At 45.4% G+C, this 6,000-nt stretch overlaps 1 protein-coding gene across 1 annotated transcript in view; it reads right to left on the bottom strand.

Moving 5' to 3' along the window:
* ADGRA2 (adhesion G protein-coupled receptor A2) overlaps positions 1–6,000 on the bottom strand; it is a 187,597-nt gene that overhangs the window by 60,395 nt on the left and 121,202 nt on the right. The gene's annotated exons all lie outside the window — the stretch shown is intronic.

Here is a 6,000-nt window from a genome sequence, read left to right as displayed (position 1 = left end):
AGAACAAATAAACGATTTAAGAGAGAGGCAGGAGGACACGGAAAATAGGGACCGGAGAAACAACATCCGGATAGAGGAGTACCAGAGTCCGTAATAGACCGTGAGGAATACATAGCCAGGTGGCTGGAAAACATACTTCCGGACTCCCCGAAAGACCACCTAACAATGGACAGGTGTCACAGGGCCCTAAGGGCTAAACCCCTTCAAACAGAGCAGCCTCGGGACATTATCGTTCGAATGCACCATTACAGGTCCAGGGAAGCAGTGCTGCAGAAGACAAGACCCCTTCCTACAGTGGAATTTGAAGGCGCCCGGCTGCTGATTTTTCAAGATCTAGCACCAGTTACGCTGGCAAGGAGAAGAAATCTGCTCCCGATCACTAAGACACTGAGAGAGAACACCGTCAGATATAGGTGGACTTTCCCATTTGGCTTAATAGTGACCCGAGGTGGTAGATCGTTCACCATGAAAGAACTGGATGAAGGGCCCTCCTTCCTACATAAACTTGGGCTGGGAGAAGCTCCTGCTGCGGGAGGACCGGAGGGGGCAACCCTAGAGCCCACATGGACACAAAGCCCTAAGTCTGCCAAAGCGCGGGGAGATAAGAGCTGATCCGAGTACAGCAGTAATAAAGTGTAAAGTTTCAGGTTAATAAACTTCCAAGGTTACCTAGTTAATGTGTTGGGACACAGTTTCATGAGGTCCCGGGGCTCAAAGAGGCAAGCGACATTTCCCAAAGTACTACAGAACGAGAGTGGACAATGGTATCCAACGAAGCAGTAAAGGCAGATCCCTTGAGGTAAAACCTGTAAAGCAAACTACCTTACCTTATTCCGAAGGCATGGTCGTTTAAGGAAAATGGTGGCGATAATGGAGTTCCCCCTGGGACCAAGGTGACACGCAGGAGCAGGAAGGTACATGGCGGGAAGCAGGAGCGAGTGCGCCAACCTCCGTCTAGGCGCGAACCAAAATCCAAAATGGCGGCAGACCAGAAAGACGTCATCATCCAGGAGCAGAACTGCGGGCTCCATCTTGGAGGTGGCAAAGGCAGGGAACAACGAGGAGGCTGACGTCAGCAAGGAGAGACGATAGAGGTGGAGGACCCACAAGGTGGCCAAGCAATGCCTGAGATCGAGCGGCAAGGAGATGAAGGGAGCGGGGGGAGAGGAAAAGGGAGAGGGGGAAGGGAGCATAAGAGGGGAACAGAAGATGGGATTCAGGAGTAGAAAGAGGGCAAGAGAAGGGGGAACGGGTACGAGATGTAGACAGGAAGAAGGAGAAGGAGGGGCGAAATAGAGGGGAGGAAAGAAGATAGGACGAGAGGGGAGGAAGTGGAGAATAGTAAGGGTTACTTGAGGATGAGTAAGACGGGGTAAGCAAAGTAAGAGCACTAAATAGAGAAGGCAGATCGGCAGGCAGATTGGACCAAATAGGTAGAAGAGTAGAGGAAAGGTGGACATGTTTCCCCTCGTGTGTTCACCTTATCCCAGGTTCCCACAGGTCAGCAAGGAAAGAAGAATAAAACAGAGACAGGGTGTGGCTCCAGCGTAGGAGACAACAGCAGAAGGGACAGCAGAGTTCAGCAGAGTAAAAGTCACAGGATTACAGATGAGTAAAGAATTTGTGTTGATTTCACATAACGTTAAAGGGTTCAATAGCGCATCAAAAAGAAAGTTAGCATTTAAAGATTATAAACATAAAGTCGCAGAAATTCTGTTCCTCCAAGAGACACATTTCTCGAGGAAGAAAAATCCCAAATTCCTAGAAAGAGACTTCAGACAGAGATATTTGGCATCCGCCCAGATCAAAAAACGAGGCGTAGCTATTTTGGTACATAATAGAGTCCCACTATTAGTAGATGGAACACACGCAGACATGGAGGGTCGGTACGCCATAGTGACAGGAACTATAGTGGGTCACCCCATCACGTTAGCAGCACTATATGCTCCCTGTGAACATGCGGCCGACTTCTTCAGCCACTTTATTTACAAACTACGTCAAGTAGCAAAAGGAAACATCATTCTAGCGGGAGACCTGAATAGGACACTTAACACAGACTTAGACAGATGCACAAAGACTAACGCTACACAAAAGCAGGACCTACTAACAATATCCCAGGGGTTAAGAGACTGCCAACTTCTAGACATCTGGAGGGAACAACACCTAGGGGTGAAGGAATACACCTGCTTCTCACATCCTCACAACAGATACAGCAGGATAGATTACTTTCTTGTATCAAATAGAATGGTCCCGGGGGTATCTCGGTCAGAGATACATGATATTTCATGGTCGGACCACGCACCTATTGAGCTGCGGTGCACTTTGATACCACTAGACAGGCCTAGAGCGAACTGGAAGCTCAATGAGCTCCTATTGAAAATACCTAATCTGGAACGAGAAGTGGGTGACAGGATTAAGGACTATTTCAGAGAGAATGAGGGGAGTGTGGCGTCACAGGCCATGCTGTGGGAAGCCCATAAGGCCACTCTCAGAGGAATTTTAATGAATATGGCTGCCAAAAGGAAAAGGGAGAGAGAGAGTAAGATTAAAGAATTGGGAAAACAGTTAGCAGATCTCTCGGCCCGCCACAATGTGAGTAAACAAGATCACATTCTGAAACAATTATTGGACATCAAAACAAAGCTCAATCTCCTCCTATCCTCCCAAGCTGAGAAGGAAATGGCCTGGTCTAAGCGTAGGTTTTACGAGAAAGCTAACAAGTCAGATACCTTACTTGCCAACAAGCTAAAAAATACGCTTCCAAATTATCACATTCACGCAGTGCGAACACAGAAGGGTGACCTTACGTCCAATCCTAGGAAAATTGTAGAGGAATTCAAAGCTTACTACGAAAAACGCTACGATGGAGATAAGGTCACCCACAACCACAAAACTAAAGAGATGCTTAAAACATTTCTGAAGGAGGCAAAGTTACCCAGTTTGAGCAGAGATGAGAAGGAAGCGTTACAGGGGGATTTTACATACAGTATGAAGAATTAGCAGAGGTAATCAAGTCCCTGAAACCAGCTAAAGCACCAGGGCCAGATGGCTTCTCAAACTTATATTATAAAAAATATCTTAAATTACTGGCACCCCAGCTATTGAAATTATTTAATGAAATATTGGCAGGGGCCTCCTTCCCAACAAAAATGCTACAGGCTTCGATATCACTGATCCACAAACCTGGTAAGGACTCGGTAGACTGTAAGAGCTACCGGCCCATTTCACTGATCAATTCGGACGTTAAAATTTACTCCAAACTTCTAGCCAACAGGGTGGGTAACGTTCTTCCCAGGTTAATTCACACGGATCAAGTAGGGTTTATTGGGGGCAGACAGGCGGCAGACAACACTAGGAGGATAATAGATTTGATCGATTTGGCCAAAAAGAAAAACATTCAATCCATGGTATTAAGTCTGGACACGGAGAAAGCCTTTGATAGGATAGATTGGCCCTACTTAAGTGAAACACTGGGAGAGTTTGGTTTTGAAGGACGCCTTTTAAAAGCCATACTAGCGCTGTACGAGGGCCCGACGGCAAGGGTGCGACATCAGGGCTTCCCTTCAGAACAATTTAACATTCGTAGCGGAACAAGACAGGGTTGCCCTTTGTCCCCACTGCTGTTTTCCCTCTGTATTGAGCCCCTGGCGGCGCACATCAGACGTAGCCCAGATATAGCAGGAATACCAGTAGGAGAACAAACTCACAAAATGGCGCTGTACGTGGACGATGTGATTTTAACATTGTCAAAGCCTCACATCTCTGCACAATACTTTCGGGATTCTGGGAAAATTCAACCAAATTTCGGGATTTCAAATCAATCAGACCAAATCAGAAGCCCTCAATATAAATCTGCCCAAAGAGGTGGAGAAATTGATCGATATAAACTTTAATTGCAAGTGGCAAGCCTCCGCTATCAAATATTATGGGGTGTACATCACATGGGATTACAAAACATTGTATAAAGCAAATTATCCTAGGTTAATTAAGACGTTGAGGGAGGATCTCAGGACATGGATGAAAGGTAGCATCTCCTGGATTGGGAGGATACATAGCGTGAAAATGAATCTCCTCCCAAGGATGTTATATCTATTCCAGAGTCTGCCTATACCCATAGTGAACGTGGACATCCTCTCCCTACAGTCACAAATTATGAAATTTATTTGGAACAAGAAAAGTCCAAGGATTGCAAAAGGTCTCTTGAAGAGGCCTACAACGAGAGGGGGATTAGCGTTACCTTGCCTGTTAGCTTATTATAAAGCGGCTCAATTAGGCCAAATTAGTCAGTGGCACACAGATCCGAATTTACGGAGATGGATGGAACTGGAGAAAAGATGTTGTGCTCCAGTAGAGATGCATAACCTGATTTGGCTACCCAAAAAAAGTGTAAACATGATGGATCTGCCGCTCCAGACCATGGCTAACTCCTTGAAGGTTTGGGAGACCACTAAAAATAGTGGAAAACTCACTTCTGAACACTCCCTAATGACTTCGATAATCGGTAATCCAGATTTCGCTCCAGGGCTGAATAGAAATAATTTGCTAGTATGGATTCAGTCGGGCATTACACGACTGAAAGATCTGGAGGGGAGAAAATTTATAAAAACATTTGAAAAAATTAAGTCCACAAAGGATATACCAAATAAGGAATTTTTTAGATACCTCCAGAGCCGAGATTTTTATAACAAATCCCCAATCAGACCAGCAAGAACAAATTTTGAGCAGCTGTGTTCTAGAGGAACGGACACAAGGGGACTGACATCTAGAATGTATAGGGAAGTGATCTGTCCTGAGACTCCTACTAACATAAGACTAAGTTACATGAGACAATGGGAAACGGACTTAGGGGAGACGTTAGAGGACGGGGAATGGGATAGGATCCTGCAGGCAGCAGCCAAAAGTTTGATCTGTACCACATTAAAGGAGAACGCATATAAAGACCTAATGCGGTGGTATTACACCCCATCTAGATTAGCTAAATTTGTCATAGGATATTCTCCGTTTTGCCCAAAGCAATGCGGGGAGAGAGCAGATCTACGACATATGCTGAGGTCCTGCGCTAAAGTGGTCCCGATTTGGGAACAAATTAGAGAATGGTTACAAAGGATACTCAACTTGGAGATCCCCCTGGACCCGTAATTGTTCCTATTGGGCAGACGGATCCAGGGTCTGTCAAATGCGTCGCATAAATTAATCGCGCATTTCGCAACAGCCACAAGGTGCGAGATCGCAGCATTGTGGAAGCAGAATGAATTACCAGTAATCCCCAAAATCAGAAATCAGATTTGGCACATCTGTCGGGTGGAACAACTAACGAGTATGGTCAAGGACACCGGCATAAATGTTCTAAAAGTCTAGACTCCGTGGCTGGCACAGACAGATATCCCAGGGGTAGATACCTCTGCAATACTACAATGATAGAAATAAATGCGTTCTCCTTTGATAACGCAGGATCCGCTACCACATAGTAATGGACAGGTAGGTCATAATAGACGGCCATCCCAGACATGGAATCAGCAAGAAAGAAGAAGGGATTAGGGAAAAGAGTCCTAAGAGATGCAGGATACCTACCAGGAGCCTCTGAAGGAATCATGAAAGAAAGAAACATCTCCAATGCTGTCCTCACCAACCCCATCCCCCTCCCCGCAACCCCCTCCCCCCATCGGTCAATGTATGGTACGTCTAGTAAGTCCTGTCCGGTGTACGTATATAGCCCCCAGTCGTCGTTGTGTTAGTGTTCAGTGTTGTTGGAAAAGAGAACGCGTTAAAATGTGATACTCGGAACAATGGTTTGTGACATAATGTATACATGTGAAAACCCAATAAAAATAAAGTTGAAAAAAAAAAAAAATCAGTGGGACCGACTCCAAATCAGAGACGTATTAAAAATCAGTGAGACTGTCATTGGACAACATGTGAAAAATCTTTTGGTAGTCAAAAGATGGAGATCGCCTCATCGTCCATTGACTTGCATTGTGATGAAGCAAGTTTATTCAGAGA

The sequence above is a fragment of the Ascaphus truei genome, chromosome 5 (genome assembly GCF_040206685.1).
Source record: "Ascaphus truei isolate aAscTru1 chromosome 5, aAscTru1.hap1, whole genome shotgun sequence".
Lineage (NCBI taxonomy): Eukaryota > Metazoa > Chordata > Amphibia > Anura > Ascaphidae > Ascaphus > Ascaphus truei.
The sequence above is the reverse complement of the archived record's forward strand: the minus strand, read 5'-3'. Positions and strand labels throughout refer to the sequence as shown.